This window comes from Lemur catta, chromosome 3 (genome assembly GCF_020740605.2).
Source record: "Lemur catta isolate mLemCat1 chromosome 3, mLemCat1.pri, whole genome shotgun sequence".
Lineage (NCBI taxonomy): Eukaryota > Metazoa > Chordata > Mammalia > Primates > Lemuridae > Lemur > Lemur catta.
Genome location: NC_059130.1, coordinates 56,093,259 through 56,117,719, shown reverse-complemented (window position 1 = coordinate 56,117,719; position 24,461 = coordinate 56,093,259). Strand labels below are relative to the sequence as shown.

General features: G+C 40.1%; 1 pseudogene; it reads left to right on the top strand.

The window, feature by feature from the left end:
• The first annotated feature begins 13,160 nt into the window (after positions 1 to 13,160).
• On the top strand, positions 13,161 to 24,032 carry LOC123634837 (annotated as a pseudogene).
• The last annotated feature ends 429 nt before the right edge of the window (positions 24,033 to 24,461 follow it).

The following is a 24,461-nucleotide window of genomic DNA, read 5'->3' as shown; positions in this document are numbered from 1 at the left end:
CTTTTTAATAACTGAATTCTAAGATCTGGACAACTTAAATATCTCATGTTATCCTGATGACAATCCTATAAGATGGCTGGTTTTTATCTCTATTATACAATGAACAGAGGAGCTCTTAGGTCTGTTTTCTGAGGTTCAGTTCCTGAAACACGGATTTGTGAGCAAGGGGTATTTATTTGGATGGCGATCCCAAGAAGCAAGGTAGAAGAGTGGGAAAGTGAAAACTGGAAGAGAATGAAGCCAGTAAATAGGAACACATCTAGCAGGTCCCTTTGAGGGAACCAGGAGCTGAGATCTCCTGCGGTAACTCTCGGAAACATTGTAAAACCGGCCTTTAGGATAGGTTAGCAACCTGGGTGCTTTTCCTCCAACTTCCTTCAATCTCTGGATGCGGACTGCTCCTGAAAGCATACTCTCCTAACACTCCTGGCTTGGCCACATGTGGGTTGAGAGCAAATCCTCACATGAAGGATCTTTGATATTTGCAATAAGATGCCGTTGGAATGTGCAGAAAGGGTGAGTGACAAGGGGAGATGGCCCTCACAGAAGCTGTGGGTGTTGCACCCATATTCCCTCATAGCTCACATAAAGTTCACTCTTTTCTATCCCAGCTTCTTCAATTTGGTAGCTAGTCATAATTTATTTATATTTTTAAATTATACACATCAGGAAAGTCTAAGCTATAGTTTTCATTGCTGCAACTGATTTCATAGTCAAAAGACCTTGCCTCCTATACCCATTCTAGATTTTGCTCATCCTTGATCAGCAGTTGCTTTTCTGGTGGTGAGACATACATCATTCCTCAGGAACCAGAAAACCTGTTTCTATGCTGCCAATCATGGAAGCACCAAGAGTATCCCAGTAAATGCTCTGAGTTCCAGACATCTCTTCCCTGCTTCTCTTATGTACTTTTTCCTCACTAAAATCATGGTCGTTTAAGCCTGCCAGTAGAGCCAGCTCTTCTACTGCCTGCTGGATGGTCCACTAACATGAAGTTGACAAAATGACCAGGTGGCAGCTGTCATTTCAGGTTTCGTGGAATCTTACTATGACCCCTGGTAGAAATACCACTTAACTCCACTGAGAACTGGTCCTCTAGTTTAGCAGAGACCCAGGTTGTGGGGCAGTGGATCTCAGATTCCTAAATGAGTCAGTGGGACGGACTCCTATTTTTAACCCCTTGGTTCCCAGGCCTATAAATTCTAGCTGGCATATAATGGCCTTTAGTTCAACAATTATATGTGGTACTTCAAGTGACAATGCCCAGCCCCACGATGTAATTTAGCTACATCTCTAAGTGGCTCCAATTTCTGTTAGGCTGGCAGCTTTTTGATGACATATAAGGACTTGTGGATTCTGTGGTTACATTCACATTGTGCCTCTTTATTGTAAAGTCAAAAATTTCTCTAAGCTGATGTTTAGCAGGATCTTACAACGGTAAACCAGACACTATGAGTCTTTGAACAGGTGCTGGTGAAATCACTGAAGCAGAGAATTTATTTTAATTTTAGTAAAAATGTACTGCTGCCGCCGCCAGGGTTCATTGGAATGGTATGATCACTCTGCCATCTAGTGGCTAGTTGGTCTTCTTGAAGGACGTTATTATATTGAAGGCTCAGTATCAATTTCTGTTGTTTTCAGGCCAACAATTAACATGTAGTGAGTTTAGCTGCTGTGAGAGGGAGCCCAGGCTGATGGGTCCATGCAAAGATCCCATCTCTGCCATCCTGTCTACTTTGTACAAACATTGGGTAGCTGAGGACAAAAACTCGCTCAAATTTACTGGATGGGTCATTTTAGCTGCCTTATTGTTCAGTGACTCTCTAAAATATACACTGTCTGGTGGACATTGACATAGACATAAAAATCTGCCCATTTTATATACCCACTTCTATAGATTCACCCACAGACCTCCTTATCTCTGATCTTCTTCCAGTTGTGCTCCTTCTAAGCCGAGGCCAACCAGATAAAACATTCACCATTGCTCAAGATTCTGTGTGTAACCTGACTGCAGGCTACTTCTTCCTTTACACAAAATTGATAACCCATTGAACTTCTTAAAATCTGTCCACAGGAACACTTCTTTACACCAATATCTTTTGGGACCATCCTTAGCTGCAGCAGTAATATGTTTTCAATTTGGTTTTTTGCAAATAGAGAAATCCAAACACTGGAATTAGAATAGTCAGATAATTTCATACCCTGAGTTGAGGTTCTCAGGTGTATTGAAAACCTCTTGTACACAATTTAAAAATTTCCTTGGCCTTATATCTTACTATGGCCTCTGCAGTTATTACCAATTCAGCAGGTTTGTACAGGTATCATTGGGTGGCTTCTCAGCAGGGCTGGTACTTTATATCTTTGTTGCTTCTGCAGCGTGGCATTCCAGCAAGAATTTGCTCAACACCTTTCCACGTACAACCCAGAAGTGTAAGAAAGTTAACATCCATAATAATGGAAGCCAATGAGGAAATTCTTTTCCATTTTGTTTTTTACGTGTTTCATTCTGAGATGCATTTCATTAGGTGTTTCAGAGAGTTCTAGTGAGATGGAATAGCAGTTACCCACAGTAGTGACCAATAACTTATTTTTTTAATTAGCCTTCTCTCCCTCCCTGTTTTACTTCCCCAATCCTCTATCCTGATCCTTTATATTTTCTCCTAGGATCATTTTTCTTAAAAAAAACTCTTCACTTGGGCCTTTGTCTCAGGCTCTGAATTTGGGAGAACTCAGACTAAGACAGGTGGTAATGGAGGTCTGAGCACGAAGCCCCATACGGTGGTATTGATAAGTGGGGAGGTGGCAGCCCCTAACAAGTGCGTGAACTGGAATGAGATACAGGTGGAAATGAAGCACTGGGTTATGTGATGGGGCTTTAAAAAGTATGGGTCCATGGTAATTATAAGGATGTTGGAGTTGGCTGACATTTTTTAATTTCTTGGAAAGCCATGGAAAAGAAAATAATGGCTAAGAATGTTCCTTGGGGTCCCTAATCTGCATGTAAGAAGTCTAGCTACCCTAAGACTAGAATGCTAGAGAGATAAGAACTAATTTAGGCATTTCAGTTGACATTCATAAATGGGCTCAGGCCTCCAACCACTGCCAACAAGGCCACAAACGTGAGTGAAGCCATCTGAACCCTACAGACCAGAGCATTTGTTAACTGAATACCACAGAGTGTCTTCCGTTGGAACCTCTTAGAGCTGAAGTGTCACCCAGCCAAGGCTGACCCAAATTTCTGACTGACATTATAATTAAATCGTTAGCTACAATAAGGTATTTATTGTTTTAAGCCATTAAGTTTTGAGCAGCAATATATAACCATAACACTGGTGGTTATCATTTACCTTGACTATGATGAGGAACTAGGGTTATTTCTACCCAGTAGGGGTGTGGAGGAGTATGTTTGGAACACAGGGGATTGCTTGATTTTTCTGGTCTATGTTGAACTGACAATAAATACCAGCAACAATAGTCAAAAAGAAACCAGGTAACTAAGGGTTCAGACTTCTTAGGGTGAAGGTTTGGTTCACTTCACAAGCAAATTGCAGCTTCCAAAGTGTTGACTAAGGATTAAGGAAATCTAGAATGAGTGATGCTATGGTTTGAATATATGTGTCCCTCCAAAATTCATATTTGGAACCTAATATTCAAAGTGATAACATTAAGAGGTGGTGTCTTTTGGGAAATGAGTATGTCATGAGTGCTCTGCCCTCATGAATGGAATTAAGTGCTCTTATAAAAGAGGTTGAGTGTCATGGTCCCTCTTGCCCTTCTGCCATGTCAGGACATAGCAACAAGACACCACCTTGGAAGCAGAGAGCAAGCCCTTGCCAGACACCAAATCAGCCATTGCCTTGAGCTTGGACTTCATAGCCTCCAGAACCGTGAGAAATAAATTTCTATTATTTATAAATTACCCAGTCTGTGGTATTTTGCCATAGCAGCAAGAACATACTACGACAAGTGGTATAAGAGGGAGATGAAGGCTATCAGTTATGATCTCAAAACATGCTATTACAAATGGGAGGTAGTTTTTCCCACCACCTTTCATTTATTAAATCCTTGTAGAGTTTCCAGCTGATAGCACCTTGAAAGAGACTCTATGATGGGCTGTCCCATTGGAGGGGACAAGTGGATCAAATGGTGTTACCAGTTGGACTGCAGCAGCACTCCTTGTGCACCACTTCAAACTTCTCATGGCCCCACTTCATACTTCAGGTTCTGTTACTACAACCAGTTCCACAGGGGCTGGGACAAGCTTCATGCTGATGAGCACTGTGCCATTTGTTTTCTGTCCTTAGATTTTTCTGATGCTGCCGCCTGGATCTCCTACTAGAATAGGCTTAGCATTCATTCTGTTACAACCTGAAAGATGAGCCTGTGGGACCATCCTTCATCAATAAGGTCTTGGGAGCTAATGGATCATGCTTTCCATTTTCAAATTCCAGGGTAAAACTTCTGAAATGCATTTTGTAACATTCATTAAAAGATTCCATTGGAATTGAACATCTCTACCACAGCAGTGCCCAAACTGATAACCCATTCCCTCTTTTGTGTCAAGCAACCGAGATTTGGGGGTTACCTATTACAGCCTTTAACCTACCCTGCTTAATACATTGATATATAGAATGGTACTGATTATTGATTTTTTGCCAATATTTTTCATTTTTAATTATTATGAATACACAATACTTGTGCATATTTATGGAGTACATCTATTTATCTGGGTTAGAGTTTTCTAATGAGAGAAATTTACAGGAGATTTGGAAGGTGAAATTAGAATCCACATCATTATTCTAATGCAGTTGTAGTTTCATACACAGTGGTGGTCAGATGCAAGTCAGCAGACCTCTCACATCTTACTTCAGCAGCCAGATGGACATAGACTTTTGGATTTCCCCAAAGCATCAGCTTTTATATACTTGCCAATTTTTTAAAAAACATCCACTGTGATTTTGTTTGAAATTGCACTGAATCTATACATAAATATGGGGAGAAATGACATTTTAAAAATAATGCATCTTCCAGTCTAGGATCTAGATATGTCTTACCATTTATTATCCTTAATTAAATTGCTCAGTAATATTACATTGTTTTAAGTGTATAATCCTTGAAGATTTTGTTAGATTTATTCCCAGGTGAGTTTTAAGTAAACTTTTTAAACCATAAATATTCATAGAGAAAAGTACACACTTCATAAATGTACAACTCTATGAATGTTCACAAACTAAACACAACCACATTGCCAGCACTCAAATAAAAAATCACAACATGGCAGGACCTCTAGAGCCTTCCTCATGTCCCAGTTCAGTCTCTACCACCTCTCCTCTGCCCCATCAAGGATGATAACTGTCTTGCCTTGGTACTTTATATAAATGGAATCATAAAGTATGTGCTATTTAATATCTGATATCTTTTACTTAATATTATACTGGTGAGAAATTGCCTGCTTTTTATGTGGCCGATGTGTAATGGTAATATATTTTCATTTTAGTGATCCATGTATTAAGCATCTTTCATATGTTTTCAGACATTTTGGTTTTTTTACTGTTGTTATTGTTATTACAAAATGATGTCATTTACATATATCTGTTTTTAACATCCATTTTTCACATGATCATTTTCTTTTTGGAGGGTATATGTATGTATACTCTTGAACAGCTTATTAATATGGCTATGACATTTGCACTTGCCTTGGAAACACATTTAGGATGCTTTCAAGTTTTCAATATTTCATTTTTTTAAAATAAATAATAGCAATTTATTTCTCACAGTACTCGAGGTGGGAAAGTCCAAGATCAAGGTGCCAGCAGGTTTGGTGTCTGGTGAGGGCATGGTCTATGCTTCCAAGGTGGTAACTTGAACACGGCTTCCTCTGAAGGGGAGGAACACTGTGTCCTCACACTGCAGAAGGAATAGGAGGGCAAAACATACCTAGGGCACTCCCTTCAACTTCTTTTATAAATTCACTCATCCCATTCATGAGGGCTTAGCCTTCATGATTTAATCATCTCCTAAAGGCCCCATCTCTTAATACTATCACATTGGTAAGTTTCAACATATGAATTTTGGGGAACACATTCAGGTCATAGCAGCAGCAAAGCACAAGGCATATTTGGGTGATGGCTAACAGGATGGTTTGGCACCATGTAGATTTATAGAGGAGGCCCATGAAGATGAGACTGGGATAGAGGAAAGGCTACATCATGGAGGAGTCTCAAAGCCTGCCAAGGAAGGTTAGAGCATTTTCAACAGGTAACAAGGTGACTTAAAAAGTTTTTTGCACGGCAAGACAATGACATGATGAAAGCATAGCAGGCACTGTTAACTGCCTTTCTGACAGCCATTCCTTCTTTGAGTCTGCCTAATTTAAATGAACGATGACCACCAGCTTTGACAATGCAACACAAGTCTGAGCAATGAGCTGTAAAACAAATCTACTGGGAGAGGAAAGGAAAGATGGCAGATGAGAAATACCTCCAGCCAGAGTGTCTCTGTGAGAAGGAAAGATTTTTTTTCTTATTTCTTTTTTTATTGTGGCAAGGTATACATAACATAAAATTTAACATTTTACCCATTTTTAAATGTAAAGTTTAGTGGCATTAAGTACATTCACATTGTTGCACAACTATCATCACCTTTCACCTCCTAAACTTTTTTATCTTCCTAAACTTAACTCTGTACTCATTAAAGAATAATTTTCCATTCCCTGTTCCTCTCAGTTTTGGGCACCCACCATTTTACTTTCTGTCTCTCTGAATATGACTACTCCAGGTAATTCATATATGTGGAATCATCCAGTATTTATTCTTTTGTGCCTAACTTATTTCCCTTTGTATAATATCTTCAAGGTTCAGCCATCTTATAGCCTGTGCCAGAATTTCCTTCCTTTTTAAGGTTTAATAGTATTCCAGTGTATATGTATATCACATTTTGCTCATTTATCCATCAATGGACATTAGGGTTGTTTTCCACCTTTTGGTTATTGCGAATAATGCTACTATGAACATGGGTGTACAAATATCTCCAGATTTTGCTTTCAGTTCTTTTGGATATACACCCAGAAGTGGAACTGATGGATCATATGGTGATTCTGTTTTTAATTTTTGTGAGGAACTTCCTTACTCTTTTCCATAGGAGCTACATCATTTTACATTCATTCTCACCAACAGTGCACAGGGGTTCCAATTTCTTTACATCCTCACCAACACTTGTTATTCTGTGTCTTTTTGGTAGCAGCCATCCTAATGTGGGTGAAGTAGAACAATGAACAATGTGAAAAAAAAATTAAGGAAAGATTTCAGATGAAAGTGAAAAAAACAAACATGCAGGCAAACATAGATCAGATGAGGGTTAGAAGGAAGGGTGCCTGAACCTAGAGGAGACTCCACGGGAAGAGGTTGCAGAACTGGAAGGAGAAGCACTGGCAAGATCTAAACACTGAGAGGCTTGGAGACCAGCAACAAGGGCAGATGGAGGGGTTAGATTTCCCCACCCTTGCATCTCAGACTGCTGGTGGGTTCACGAGCTGCTGGAGAGATCCGCCGACACCAGCCCAGAGATAGCTGCTGCCAGTGAGCAGTAAGCCTCTTGTGGACGAGGCACAGGCTCCCAGCTCCTTTGGGGCACCTTCCACCCCATAGACTGGAGTCTATGGGCAGGTGCCATATTGCTTCATTCTCCCCTTCCCCTCCCCTACCTGCTGCTGCCAACAGAGACAATTCAGCCACCACCCAGAGGGATCCACAGAGAAAGAGACCTTTCGTTTGGGGGCCCTGTAACAGACTGGGGGGTATTCGGACTGTGAGCTCCCTACTCACTGGACCTCCTTGGTGCTGCTTACCTGGTGACTCCAGCAGAATAGGGCAAACCCCGAGACAGCAAGACATTGATCCAGCTTGGGCACCCCATGGGTGACTTGAGACCAGCATTCTTCTCCCTGGCAGGGTTGAGGGTTGATCTCTAGGGCCTGGGGGACAGGCCTCCAGACCATATCCCATATACCCAGGTCTTGATCGCATTGCCCTGGGGGCACAGAAGGGATATTTGTGAACAAGCCTACTGAGGTGTGTGTGCCTTCAGGAGAAAATCAGAGCAGGTCCTAGCTGCAGGGTGCTGGAAGGGCAACCCTCCTCCAACAGGAGGACTGGGCTCCCAGCTCAAGATGTGATCATTGGCAGGGAATCTCTTGGCTTCCATCACATTCAGGGGACATCTGCTGGCTTGTGGTCCAGCCTGACAGCAGAGGTCTGGGAGAAACTGCCGAATAGGGGAGGGTGGAAAGAAGCGAGGCCTGCTCCAGGCTGTGGGTCTCACACAGCTCCACCTCCACACGCAAAATTTTTGGCTGAGTGGAGCCATTTCAGCCCCTCCCTGGCAGCTTTGCCCAGAAGAAGAGAACAGAGATTTGACCCCGCTAACATCATTTGTGGAGCTTGAGAGCAGGCTCACCCAATGCAACTCTGCCCAGCTTCACTGCCCCACCTGTCCCCGCTGAGGTGGAGAATAAGGACACACCTGGAAGTCCCAGGGCCCCACACACAGCCTGAGGCACTAGAGTGCCTCTCCAGAGGAACCAGAGCTGGTTACGGGACCCAAAAACAACACTGCAGCTTGCTCCTCTTGGCAATATTGGTAATATTTTGGGTTCAATCTCGGGTTCAAATATTACTTGGTAACTAATAAGTTATTAAACCTCTCTGCAACAGTGTGTTAAAAGTATTTGTGATAAGAATACAATGAGATAATCCATGTACAAAAGTTTTCACTGGGTCTGAGTCAAACATGCAATAAATGGAAACTATCATCATCATTATTATTTATTAGGTGTTAAGGGCCAGGACATGGCTTAGGTGCTGAGAATGCAAAAGTATATAAGACATGGACATTCCCTCAGGGCATTTACAGTCCTCATTACTAAACAGGAGTATTGAGATCCATTGTGATTCTGTCTAATATTGAAGGTCTTTGTATCTAAATTATATTATATGAGGCTTTCTCATCACCATGCTTCCAAACTGGCCACAAACATGAGATAAATGACATCATTTTAAATGATTCAATGAAGTTTTTTTTTTCATTGCAAGCGATCTTCAATAATGAAAGTTTCTGGCTGAGAAACCATGTCAAACCCTCTCACCAGCACAGCTGTTAGCAATTCCTTTCATAGTAGATTAGTCACTGCCATTTGGTACTTTGTATCATATTACTCTGCCTCTTTGCACAGGTTCCTTTTCCACTAAATGTATAAATACAACTCCCTAAATGTAATCTGGAAAGCCCCAGGGGACTGGAAGGGTAAGTAAAAGTCCAAAGCTCCAGCCACAGATAAAAAGGGTGAAAGCAGTGCAGCCAAACTCAGAAAAAGAGGGGAGAGGATAAGGACTCGCACCCTTCTCATCAAAGCTGCCTTCTTCCCAACTCTGAGGGAATCTCTGCTCCAGGTAAGACTGGGGCAGAGATGGGACAAGTCTTATAAAAGTCCACGTGTTTTGTCTAAAATGGCCATCCCCAAGATAGGCTGCACCAAGCCTGCTGTGGGACACAAGTTCACATGAAATCCTGGTCTCTTCAGGGGGCTGCGTGTCCCTTAAATGCCCTCTGCTCCTGCTGTGTTGAATTAGGCTGCAGCAGAGTTGGAGCCTACACAGAGATGGGAGGTTCTGAGGTTCTTTCTTTCTTGACACCATCTTAAATTACCTTTATCTTTATTTGTATGTGCTTAACTAAACTCAGATCCCATCGCTTTATTTATTGGAACTTTTATAGCTCCAGATACAGGATGGTAAGCAACTTGGGATCTTCAACAGGAGGCAACAAGTTATTGTAATTTGGGACTTATAAAATCTTTGTGCTGATGGTTTTTCTGAATCAGTCACTGATTGAGTCCCACCTTACGGTGGTATATCTCATGTTATAAAATGAGGCAGCCTATCAGCTTACCAGCAGTTCCTATGGACTACTGTTATAGGAGGAAATGGATCTTGATCATAGAAAAATAAATGTTTTTTTGTCATCTTCCTCTGAAGAAATGGGAAACCAGATAATTGTATATAAGTCCTCAGTGGAGCAAGTCAGAAGTAATCAACTCTATAATGGATACAAACTACTCTTTATTATAGGATAAGAATGAAAATCATGGTGACTATAGTCTATATTTGCTTGCATATCAAAGGGATAGTAAAGGTTGTATCATGATCATGTTAAGTTACAGGGTTTGAAATATGAACGATAAAAGCACAAAGGGAGGCATTAACAAAGGTAGACTTTTCACTCCTTATAATTTTATACAGTTATGAAAATTATCAAGTTATCAAGCCTTGGTTAAAGAAGATTTGCTTATAATATTCTGTATCATCCAGTATAAACAGCTGAGGTCAGAGGAAAAAATACTGCTACACCCTTCTGGATAGGAATTTGGCAACATCTAACAAAATAACACACTATTGCCTTTGGACACAGCACTCCCATTTGTTGTACTTTGTCCTGAAGTTACTCCTGCAACCATATTAAAAACACATACAAAGCTTAGCAGAGTATTTATTGAAGTACTGTTTGTAGGTACTAAATATTGGAAACAATCCAAATGGTCATTCATAAAAGACTGGTCAAATAAGGTGAAATATCCACATAATCAAGTACACACCTGTCAAAAGGATTGATAAAGCTTTCTATGACTGATATGGAAGGATTTCCATATACCTACATGATGTGGTCTTCATATTATAAAATGTGAATAAGAAACTATATATGTATATGGCATTTGTGGGAAAAAAACTTAAGAAGGGAGACCAGTAGCTTACAAGATGGACTATGCAGGACGAGTGGGAAAGAGGTGGAAAGGACAGAAAGACAGCTGCAATGGGCATGGAGTGCTAAGGTTAAGGAGAAGTGACACTTCTCTGACTACAGCTTATTATAAAGCTCTGACTTTTACTATCATGATATTTCACAAACTCTAAATATAAATACATACTTCAAATCAACTAAGACACCAAGGTATAAGGAAGGCCAAAGTGGAACTCAAATAGTAACAAGGAACACAACTGCATGAGAAATGAATAATTTAACATACTGAGGAGGGTGGAGAAGGAAAGAAGTACTCTAAAAAAGCTTTGGGGCCGGGCGCGGTGGCTCACGCCTGTAATCCTAGCACTCTGGGAGGCCGAGGCGGGTGGATCGCTCAAGCTCAGGAGTTCGACACCAGCCTGAGCAAATAGCGAGACCCCGTCTCTACTAAAAAAAATAGAAAGAAATTATCTGGCCAACTAAAATATATATAGAGAGAAAAAAATTTAGCTGGGCATGGTGGCGCATGCCCGTAGTCCCAGCTACTTGGGAGGCTGAGGCAGTAGGATCGCTTAAGCCCAGGAGTTTGAGGTTGCTGTGAGCTAGGCTGATGCCATGGCACTCACTCTAGCCCAGGCAACAAAGCGAGACTGGGTCTCAAAAGAAAAAACAAAACTTTGGATGCAGTGTTTTGAGTGTATTCTTAAAGTTAAAGGCAAAAAGAACAGTATAGTAATAATTTTCTAGAGTAAGTAAAATTTATTTTTCACAGATTTATTGATGAACAATTTTGAAACTACTATATATATATAGTAGGATCTAGTAAAGAATTAAATTTATTATGTATGATGAGAGCTTTGTCTCTCATAGTTAGAGAAAAAAATCAGGGAAGAAATTTGAAAAGCCTGGATAAACTCAGATGTATTGGATTCAAATTGGAAATATCAGTAGAAACGTAAGCTTATATATCAAAATGGATGATTAAAAAATAGATCTGTGTATACATAGGCTAGTATACACAAAGAGACATCTTAACATTGACCCAGAGAAGGTCTGATAATAATGAACACCACCTAGTGTGATATCATGGTGTCTAAGTACCATCATCTCATGGAACAACCCAAGCTATTTGGAGAAATGGTGGATTCTAGGGCTGAAGCAGGAAAACTATGAGATGAGCCTGGAATGTGCTGTGGTGCCAGAAGGGAGAGAAGCACTGAAAATGTGATGGAAACATGTCAAAGAACTTGGGATCCAGCTTGAAGAACTCTCCATGACCAAATCTAAGACAAGTTGACTCACAATACGATGATAGTAAAGTATTAAAAATCAAGAAAGTTTACACTGATATAAGTAAATGATTGAATGAGTAAATATAAAATAAATGGAGGCGGAGAAAGTTCTTGCTTGCAGAACTCCAATTAACAAATATAGCAGGAATGATTATAAAAGAAAACCCCTTTATTCAAACACTACAGCAAGAATCATCAATGGATGCTAAAAGTAGTGGCTAAAAAAGAATACCCAAGTATGGTGACATTATAATTGCATATTCTCCAAAGTGGTTCTCCAGATGGTACTTTCTAGTTACAAAATGATACATAGTCCTTTTGGGTGGAGAAATCTGGCAGAGAGCAGGTTAACCAAGGGATCAAAGTTAAGGTCATAGTGTCAGAATAAGTCATGTGAACATGGTAAATCCCTTAATCAGATATACTGAGATTAGCAGACCCCCACTTCTGTGACATTCTTGCCAAAAATGCATAGTCTCAGTCTAATATTGAAGAAACCTCAGAAAAACCCAAATTGAAGGACACTCTGCAAAATCACAGGCCAGTACTCTTCTAAAATGTCAAGGTCATCAAAAACAAAGAAAGAGTAAGGAGCTATCAAAGAACCCAGGAGACTGAAGAAACATAGTATCTCAATGCAATGAAGGCTCCTGGATTGGATTGTGGAGCAGAAAAATAACATTAGAGAGAAACTGATGAAATGGGAATAAGATATAAACACTAGTTAAAAGTATTGTATCAATCTTAAAATCCTGGTTTCAGTAATTGTTCTATGATGAGGTATGATATTTATACTAGGGGAATGTGAGGAAATGGTATATTGGAAGTTTGCATACCCATTCTGCATCTTTTCTGTAAGTCTATTTCAAAGTAAAGTTAATTTTATAGAGAGAGCCAGTGTACCAAGCTGTAGGATAGCCTAGAAGGGACAAAGGGCTTCTTCGAGTTTATAAGGAACAAAGTTCAAGGACAGGAAATAGAAATTTAGTCCATACTGTAAAATTCAGCTCAGCTAACTGAACAGAAAGACATCTTCCATTTCATATTTTTCCTTGCAGACAAGAGGACACTCTGGACATGGCCTCAAAGATCCACATGCCAGACCCAGTGTGCCTCATCTAGAACAATAAAGAGAAACTGAGGGTTAATCCAAAAGCCTTGAGGACTCGGTCTGCTGTTACCCAGCCTATGGTGGTGGTGGCTACTGTAGGCCTCTACCATCAGGCAAGTCCTACCTAATGAACAAGCTGGCTGGGAAGAGCAAGGGTGAGTAGCACCAGCAGAGCTTGCAACAGCGCCTTCTGCCCGTGTGCATGGTCAGTGCACAGGATGGAGACATGAGGAGTAAAGTTAGGGAGTTAGGAGTTAGGGGCGAATATTGAAAACCACTTTCAAAGCACTGATGAGCTCCATACAGCCACTCTAGAGGGTTAGAGTCAACTCACTATATCTTCCCACCTTGCCTTTATTTTCACATTTAAAGTGTAAATATACCTCACTGGACAGAATAAGGTAATAATACAGAATTAACTTACATAATAACGAATTAGAAAACATTTACTAAAATGTTCACATGGTAACAGTAAGCTTCCATGAACTTTAAGGTAGAATACATGTTTCAATCTCTATTCGATATTCTAATTTCTCTACTACTATTTTTTAAGTTAAGATCAATAGTGTTTTTAGTTTCCTTTATCTCTTTTACATGAGAATGTTGCCTAGTGCCAGGGGGTTGGTGTGGCTTACAGAGCACCAGGCTATGAGTCAGGAGGCCTGTGTCAAAGTGCAGTCTGTCCGTCTATCTAACTATGCCAACCACTTACTATTTCTGGGATTTAGCTTCCTCATCCAAAAAAGGAGTGATTGGATTATGATAGCTTGAGTTCTTCTGTCAATCTAGAATAACAATTGACAGTAGCTCTGCAAAGAAATGAATTTGTTCAGAAATGAGGAGGAGATTGACACATTCGAGATATGCATGCGATGGCAGGTCAAAAGCTTATCTGGGGGAGTTCAGGGAATGAGAAAGTTTAAAAGCCAAAAGGGAGAAGTACATGCAGGTTGACTTGAAATAAAAGATCATTTGTTTACAGGAGCTAATTGCAGAGAGTGTCCTGTGTATCGGCTGCTGCTAGAGAAGGGTCTTCATAGAAGAGATACTGAGTGCAAGGACCCTGATTGCAAGTTGGACCACTTGTAGGGGTGCAGTTAGGACTGGCTATTATTGGGAAGATGTCCTCATTAATTTGGCTGTGCTGTAGATGCAAGGTTGTGGTTTGGCATTGTCCCTGGTCGCTGCTCTTCCTTCATGTTCTCCTGTCTCCATTTTATGAGGGTTTGGCGTCAGATCATTGACTTCATTTCTATACTGACAACTTTCACACATACCACCTTTAAAACTCGACAAATCTTTTTAAATAATCCAAGGTATGACTTCCTAATTACTCCTTATTGTAATACCCACTGATTTTCTTAAATTTTTCCTGATATTTTTATCATCCACCTGAAAACACTTAAGTAGTTTCTCTTGTCTAATAAATCTGGTCTGGTTGACTACATATTCAAGGACTGATATCACAGATTCCTCAACTACATTTTAAGGTTCAATTCTCATTTCTCCACTCCTGGAAACCTGTTTTAGCAGACTGGACTAGTGGGACTGCTTGACACTGTCCTTTCCATGTCAGATTCTCCTCCACTTAGACATCCTTCTCTCAACGTGATAGTCAGAAATGGAGAAGGAATCACTACATGAAGATGAACCAAACACATAGAGCTCTAGGCTCAGCCCTCTTTCTAATTTTAGTATGAATGCATTCTTTTCTTTACTCTTGAGGTCACAGAACAATATATAGAAGCCTTTTTCACTTCCTGCTGCTATTATAAAATACCGTAGACAGGGTAATGTACAAATAATAAAATTGTTTTCTCACAGATTTGGAGGTTGGGAAGTCCAATATCAAGGCACCAAAAGATTCAGTGTCTAGTGAGTGCGTTCTTCATAGAGGGCTTTTTCTTGTTGTCCTCAAATGGCAGAGGGGAGACAAGGAACAATGAGGCTCCTTTTAGCCCTTTTTTAAGGGGACTAAATTCATTCTTGAGGCAAGCCCCTTCATGATCCTGTCACTTCCCATAGGCCCCAGCTCTTAAAACTATCACCCTTGGGGTAAGCTTCCAACATAAGAGTTGGTGGGGGGACCAACATTCAGTCCACAGCACCAGGTTCATAGAGTTTACAGTAATTCTGTAACTTAATCTATCTGAGCTTATAAAAATATGTGGTGAATAGGGACACAAGCACTGCTTCAGAAAGTCTTTTATATATTCATATACATATGTATGTGTGTGTATATACACACACACACACAAATATATAAAATTGATTTTTCTTGCTGAAATGGAAGCAACAGTTTCCCCTGCCAGGCACTTTGATTTTTACAGATTTAACCGATGTAACCCCTGGGCTGCATGGAATCTGCTGTCACTGTATGTTTTCTCTTCCTTTCCCATACAGGCTTCCGTCTGGGCTCCACCGTGAGGTCTGAAACCAAGGGCATCTGGATGTGGTGTGTGCCCCACCCCTGCAAGCAGAACCACACCCTGGTCCTTCTGGACACCGAGGGTCTGGATGATGTGGGAAAGGTGAGGCACAGTCACTGAGAAATCTTCCGTACTCTTGGTTCTCTACTCATGGTGTTATTCATAACGTCATCTTCTGTGGCTTTTCCCTGCTTATTGCAAATCTAGTTATTGGAAATGAATCTAAATTCTCTATTCTAGAACTTACTTCCTCGGTAAGGTCAAATAATATATATGATTTTTAACACTTGGATGAATGGTACAATTTAATTAATCCTTACAGAACAGCTGAATTCTGGGGCTATATGCTAAACACAGAGCCCTGAATTTCAAGCCTATGCACTAAAATCTGAACAAAGTAAATAAATTCTCAGAGAAGAGTTGGGAAGATAACAAAGTGATCATGTGAAGTGCCAAAATGCACGAAGAGGGAGCCTAACACAATCGTCCAAGTTAGAGAAAGCTTTCTAGAAGGAGCTGTAACCTTTGGGATTGAATGGGTGCTACTAGTCAAAGAGTGTGAAGTTCGTTGGGTTGGAGGTAGAAATCATGAAACTGGGGTTTCATTGAAGTAATCTGTTTAAAAATCTATAGAAAAGCTCCAGACCGGGCACGGTGGCTCATGCCTGTAATCCTAGCACTCTGGGAGGCTGAGGCGGGTGGGTTGCTCGAGGTCAAGAGTTCGAGACCAGCCTCAGCAAGAGCAAGACCCCATCTCTACTAAAAATAGAGAGAAATTATCTGGCCAACTAAAATATATATAGAAAAAATTAGCCAGGCATGGTGGCACATGCCTGTAGTCCCAGCTACTCGGGAAGCTGAGGCAGTAGGATTGCATCAGCCCAGGAGTTTGAGGTTGCTGTGAGCTAGGCTGATGCCATGGCACTCATTCTAGCCTGGGCAACACAGCGAGACTCTGTCTCAAAAAAAAAAAAAAAAAGAAAGAAAGAAAGTAAAGCTACAGGTACACCAGGAACATTCATAAAGATTTTAGTACAAGTTACTGGGTTTGGAGATGAATTTATCGCTTTCTACCAAAAACATTGTAAATTGGATATTTCTGGGAAATTTTTCTGTATAGTATAAGGTGCCATAAATTTTTCACCTTGTTTATATTAGTCTGAATATAAATTGAAAGTAGCGTTAGTAGGTTTTCGGCTTTCATACTGCAAAAAGTTGAGTGGATGTGGGGTCTCATTTAGTAATGGTAAATTCAAAGATACCATTTTAAAGTTCTCAGTGAACATTTCAGTGTAAACCCAAGATAACATAAAGATTTGAGATACATTTTTACATAAACCTTCTTTTTTCAAAATTACATACGTTCAAGGGAGCAAAATACAAAATTTACGGGTGCCTGACAGAAGCAGAACTACTGGCTGCCATGGAACATGTGGTGTGCTTGGGGTAGTATTTAATTCTATTTCAAGGCCCTTCATGTCTTGCCCTGGATCTCATTTCCAGCCTTGTCTTCTTCTACACACACCTAATGCTCCCTCAGTCAAACAAAATAACTCTATAGTACCTTCCCAGGAGCACACCCTAACAGTTCTGACTTAGGTTCTGTTGGGCCTTCTACCTTCTTGATCCCTTCATCTGCACAATCCTCATTTTACCCACTCTTTAAAACCCCAGCCATCATTCCCTATTGCCATCATACCCTGTTAGACACTGTTGCTTCTTGCTTTGAACTCACAGGGCACAGGTTCCTATCTATTTGCCTTCTCTCCCCATCCTCCACTTTTTGTTCTGATTATTGTTTGTTTTGTTTTTTACATTATACCTCTGGCTCCATTCCTGGCAAAGATTAGCCTCTTGGTTTTTTTCTGTGGTGACATGTTTTCCTGTCACTCCAGAAAGTCATCTTCTTGAGGTTAAGGACTGTTCTGTGGAAGTTTGCATGGAAAAACCGAATGCAGGGTCTGCATATTGTACATAGCTGAAGTGAATTCAATTGAATAACATTTGCATCCCTAATATAGCCCATGACTGAGACAATTTGCAAAGGATTATTGCTCACTGATTACTGAACACCTACTATGTTCTAGGCATTGTATTAAACATTTTACACATTGACGGTGTCCATTATCTCTTTTTATACCTAAAAGAAATAAAGTGATGAAAGTGGTCAATGTAAATGGCAAGGAAATGGTTTGAATTTAACATTATCTTCCAGATTTATATCCCTTGACCTAGTATTCAGCTGTACATACTACAGCTGAAATAGTGCATGAACAATCAAATGAATGATTGAGGAGTAGACTCTTAAGTTCTCACTGTAATGTGCTTTCTAGTGTCAAAAATAAAATCAGGGCTGGGTGCGGTGGCTCACGCCTGTAATCCTAGCACTCTGGGAGGCCGAGCCAGGAGGATCACTGGAGGACAGGAGTTCGAGAGCAGCCTGAGCAAGAGCGAGACCTTGTCTCTACTAAAAATAGAAACAAATTATCTGGCCAACTAAAAATATATATAGACAATATTAGCTGGGCATGGTGGCGCATGCCTGTAGTCCCAGCTACTCGGGAGGCTGAGGCAGGAGGATCACTTGAGCCTGGGAGTTTGAGGTTGCTGTGAGCTAGGCTGACGCCACGATACTCACTCTAGCCTGGGCAACAAGGCAAGACTCTGCCTCAAAAAAAAAAATCAGATCAGCTTAGGAAAAATTTTAAAGTTCATTGTCATGCAAAAAATACAAGCCTTGTATGATCCAGGAGACTTCAATCCAAGCAGTAAGAAGCTCTCTTTATAGCAATTACAGCACAGTTTACAAAACATAGAGGAAGAAGTATTCAGACTTTTTGAGATTGGCTATTGTACATGAAAACATTTCTTTTTAGGGCGGGTAGAGCTGTTGAAGTTTCTGTTTTGTTTGTTTACACCTGATTGGTTTCATTTACTGAATCAAGCTAACAAGCATGTAGAGGTTACATTTATTTCCCAATTTCAGGAAAACCAGTAGGACTTAAGTTTTGGGTACATGGATATGAGCAGATGGCTTTAGGCTGTATTTAAACGGTGGATCCACTTCTATGTTTCTTTAACTCTAGGGTAGCCTTAAGATTGACTCATGGATCTTCGCCCTGGCTGTGCTTCTGAGCAGCACCTTTGTCTACAACAGCATGAACACCATCATCCACCAGGCCTTGGAGCAGCTTCAGTATCCTTCCAGGAACCAAACTGCCACGTTTTATTGAGATTAGATTAATGACTATTGAGACTGTTTCTTTGTATGTGTGTGGTTCAGTTGTCATGTATTATGAGGCCAGATGGGATAGAGGGCAATGTACAAAAGGAATTTTCATGAAACCTGTTTCTAGGTGAGATCTGGATATGGTGGTTTAGGTTGCTGCTCCTTCCTTAGCTAAGATACCAGCTACATGACCGAGCTAAGAGAGCTAATCAGGGCCAAATCCTGCCCAGGACCTGATGAAGTAGAGAACACCACTGAGTTTATAAGTTTCTTCCCAGACTTTGTTTGGATTGTATGGGATTTTCACCCTGGAGCTGGAATTAGATGGGCACCCAAGCACAGAAGATGAGTACCTGGAGAATGCCTTGAAGCTGGTTCCAGGTATCAGAGTATGGCCTCGGTAGGGGAAAGTTCAGTAGCAGGGTGGGATCAGTTTAATGCTGTCACTTAGCACTTGAACAGAAATGTTTGTGAGACTGGATTGCGGTTCACAATAATGGTGATTGGTGATAGGTGGCCATGCTTTTTGTGGTTATTATCACTTGAGCATCTCCAGTGGCAGGAGTTTCAGCTTCCTGAGGAAGTTTAGGGCCCAATATTGTACCACGTGATTTTTGACGAATTGGTGCCATGAAAAAATATTTTTCGTTACAGTCAATGCTATCACTTCCTAAGGCCCACATACATCTGAGACTCAGTCATGGATCCTGCTGTTTTCAAGAAACATAGCTCAATAGATAGGAAGGTGATATACAAATAATCACATAGAGAAAGTAATTGACCTAATTTCTAAAACATATTTCACACCCTATATTTTACTAATACCTGTATAGTTACATCCTTCCAAGACAGGATTTTATAGAGTAAGTGGACCAGTAATAACATTGACATATCTTTCCAGTAATGCTGCAAAAAAATCCTTCATTATTCTTTCCTTGTAACACCAACCTCTGAATTCTGCATCCATATCCCATGTGTCAGTCTTTCAATATTATAAATTAATTACCTAGATTATATATAGGAGAGTGACTATCTGAGGAAAGCTAGAAAAGTATTCATTTTTGTTCATTCAATCATTTATTCAGTCTTTCACACACATATTTTGAACAACTGGTGTATGTCACAGAATCCCTCTGCAAGACACTGTCAAGTCCAGTATAACCCGGTAAGAGAAAGCTGAGGTCTCCTAGTTTCATTTAGGTAACCACAGTCTTCAGAGGATTTTACTAAAAGAATTCCTAAACATATTCACACTGTGTAATTTTTCTTTTTATTCTGACTGATAAAAGTTTTTTCTGTACTCACCTGGCTATTTTCTGTCTCTTTCTGACATCTTCCCCAACAGCATCACATCCAGGTTTCCAGCAGATTTTATTTTTTGACTACACATTTCATTTCTGACACGGAGGTAGTAAGATTTAAAAAAATACATTATGCTATGTGAAACAAGCTAGACAACGAAAGAAAAATGACTTCACTTTTATATGGAATCTAAAAAAATACATAGAAACAGAGCAGAATGGTGGTTACCAGGGACAGGTTGAGAGAGGAAATTCAGAGATTTAGGTCAAAGTGTACAAACCTGCAGTTTTGTAGCATGAATAAGTCTAGAGACCTAATATACTGCATAAGAAATGTAGTTGATAATATTTTATTGTATCAGTTATTAGAAATTTACAAAGAAAATACATGGCAGTTACCCTTATCACAAATGAAGGGAAACAACATAACTATGGAAGGTTATGAATATATGTTTTATTTACTTGTAGTAACAATTTCTCTATGCATACATATATCAAAACATATACACTGTAAATATACATAATTTAAAACAAAAAAGGACTTCTTACCATATTTTAATTAATTAATAATTCAACAAACACATAATAGATAGTCAATCTCCTAGATATCATAGAAGGGCTGAGGAAATCACCTATAATTTCTTCACGTGGGTTGGATACCTTCCCTTCCTTTCCAGAAGCCCCTCCTTGACTCTGTGCAGAAATGGATTTCCCTTGCCTCAGGTAGATTAGCATTAGGTTGATTGCATGGTTGGATAAAAGGGGATTCACAGAGAGACACAGAAGACTGTAGTGATGGAAGGAACCCTGAAAATGTAAATCCGCAGCTTTGCCTGGAAGTTGTTCTTCAGTATTTTCTCTATTTCTACTTCTGCAGGTGAGAATCCCCAAATCCAAAATTCCAACATGCCTAGAAAGTATATCAGGCATGCATTTCTTCCCAAAATGGAAGTGCTTTATCTTTGACTGGCCAACAAGTGACAAAAAACTCTTGCAACATGTAGAAGAAGTGCCAGAAGACCAGCAACATTGTAGTTTCCAGGAGCAATCAAAAAATTTCTGTTCATCTATCTTCACCTTCACAAAGACCAAGAGGTTAAGAGAGGGAATCATTGTCACTGGAAAGCATGAGTCTCTTTCCCTGTGTGACTGTTTATTGAGGCCTACGCTATCTCAAGAAAACTTACAAGCACAAACAACTGTGAAGGAGATAAACAACTGTGTTGTGACTTGAATTCCTATGGGATATTGGATAGATATGTTTTTGAGTAAGAGTATTCAAGATATATTATGAATTCATATATAACAGACAATAAATAAGCCATGAGTCCTTGCAAGTCCCTTGAGATTCTGAGATACAAAATTCCGTATCATCTTATGTATAGAGCTGGCTTCATGAGCATGTGGCCTGTGCTGAGAAGAGCCATTCAGTTAGTTTCATGCTCTGTCACTGTCTTGAAATTCTCGATGATTTGTTTTTTACAAAGAGACCTGCATTTACATTCAGAACTAGGACCCCCAAATGACATAATTGACTTTGTCTGCCTCATAAATACCTTTTAAATTTTATTGAAATGGGAAAGTGTTTTTTAGGAAACCCTTGACTGTATGGCTAGTGCTCAGCAATTATTTTTGTAATGTGATGAGTTGGAAAATGATAAGAGAAAGGGAATAGAAACAACAGTGATGTTACTCTAAAAAGGTGGATTCATAAACAAGAGTAGTAGTTGTAGTAATAGTAGAAGCAAAAGAGGGAGGAGAAGGAGGGAAATTTCAAGTGAAATAGAAATCTTGTGATTTTTTAGAATGCTGATGTACAATACTTGTAAAACAATGAGTGAAACCTTTCCATTTACCCCCCCAAATTTCATAACTCATTCAGGGCTGGGGACCCTGGCGGTGACCTACGCGGATGCCATCAACAGTGGCGCAGTGCCTTGCGTGGAGAACGCGGTGACGACCCTGGCCCAGCTGGAGAACTCAGCGGCTGTGCAGAGGGCGGCCGACCACTACGGCCAGCAGATGGCGCAGCGAGCGCGGCTCCCCGCGGACACGCTGCAGGAGCTGCTGGACGTGCACGCGGCCTGTGAGAGGGACGCCATTGCGGTCTTCCTGGAGCGCTCCTTCAAGGATGATGAGCGGGAGTTCCAGAAGAATCTTGCAGTAATGTCTTTGTATCTTTTCCTCTTGATTCCTGCCCTCTGACAATGATACTTAGTCTACACTTTCAATGTCATGGCTCTTTCCCTTCTCACGGTTGAGGGAGCTTGGATTCCTGTAAGTAACAGGACTCTAAGGGGCTACAGTTCTTTATTGTTCTAAAGGATAGGAAATTTATTAATTTTCTATTGTACATATTACGATGCTTTAGCAGATTAAAAAACACATTTATACAACATGGTAACTATAGATGACAGAAGTATTTAAGCATTCTCACCACAAAATATTAGGTAATGCATGTTAATTAGCTTGATGTAGTTACTGCATATTGCATAGTTCAAAACATCATAATGTATATGTTATATATAGGCATATATAATTGTATCCATCTATAATTACATATGTATATAATTTTTAATTGTCATATTTAGAAAGATAAATAGAATAAAATAAAGAAGCATTTGCCTGACTTTGAGACTGAAGAAACACAAAAATATACACTTACATAAGCTCACTGTTCTGTAGGTCAGAAGTCCATTTCAGGGCGTCTGGGATCTCTGCTCAGTGTATGATAAGCTGAAAACAAGACGTCTACTGAGCTCAGTTCTTCCCTGGATGGTCTGGGTTACCCCTCTCGGTCTTTAAGTGAGCAATCATACCTCCAATGCTTCTCTTCTTTCTAATGCCTCTGACTATCTCTTCTGTCTTCAGGAACAGAAACATTTCTGACATTAAGGAACTCGTGTAATTTGGTAATGCCCACTTGAAGCATCTCCCTTTCTAGATGTCAATTTGTGTCATATAATACTGGAATATGATCCAGGGACCACAGAGAGTGTGGAAACAAAGGGGAAAACTCTTGGGGAACATCTTACATCTGCTTGCTGCGGTCACTTTCAGTAGATATCCCTCTTTCAGTCTATCTTTTACCAATCCACAAGTGACAAAAATCTATTAGTACATATTGAGGAAAACCATCTACATCACAATTTATAAATGCAAGCAAAAAAAAAATTAAATTCCTATATCTTCCCATGTCAAATCCTTTTTGGAAGCATTCCAAGAGTTACCACCTCTGTTCAGAGCACACACAAGCCATTACTGGGAAAATTACTTTTCTAGGTATACATAAACAACCCATGTTTTCTAAGAATACTATTATACCACTGCCACAATTCAATTTTCCACTGGGCATTGTTGGTGGATGGCTCATGGTTAACCATAGCACTGCTAAAGGAAAGATGGAGGTCATGTTGCACAGCTGCATCATTTTACAGATGATGAGCCTGGCCCTGAGGGTGTTAAGGACTTTTCAAGGGTCACAAAGAAAATTGGTTGGAACTAGGACTAAAAATGTCTTCTGATTCTTGTCCTTCCCATGCCTTAGGCCACTCTGAGGCCATGACACTGCTTCTACCAGGCATGTCACATTTGGACCTTCCCTTCTAACAACTTCATTCTATTATATTTCCCTGGCAGATAAAAATGGAAGAAAAGATGAAAGATTTCTTGCAGCAGAATGAAGAGGCATCTAAGAAATATTGCAAGGCTGAGCTTAAGCATTTTTCACAGCCCCTGATGGAAAGCATTTTGAGAGGAACTTTCCGCATTCCTGGAGGGCACAAGCTCTACTTAGAAGCAAGGAGAAAGGTTAAATGGGAGTGTGAGCTAGTGCCCAGGAAAGGAGTCAAGGTGAGGAATAAGGGGAGAGGAGGATGACCCACAGAGTATAGTCAGAGGGTCTTTGTTGCTCCTTCTGAGAATCTAAGACCACAGCATCACTTGAGGAGAGAAAACAGAGTATGGAGATATGTTCATAATTTTAGTTTTTAAATCCACAATGACTTGCTACTCATACACCAGAAATATTTCTTCTTAAGGAGCGTTTAGAATAGGGAATCCAAGTGAAACAAACCATTTATTTATCAAACTATGGAATAGGTTTTGTGCTAAGCACAAAGGATACATTATGAAAGAAACAACTTTGTATTCAAGAAGCTTATAATCTTAGCTAATATGGACAAATTAATAGCCGACTAGATATGGAGTGATTACGGTTGTCATACTGGTATGTACTGTCGTAATGATGATGTTGAGCAGAATGGCTCACACACACTGAGCATTCACTTCCTATACCACGTACAGTTT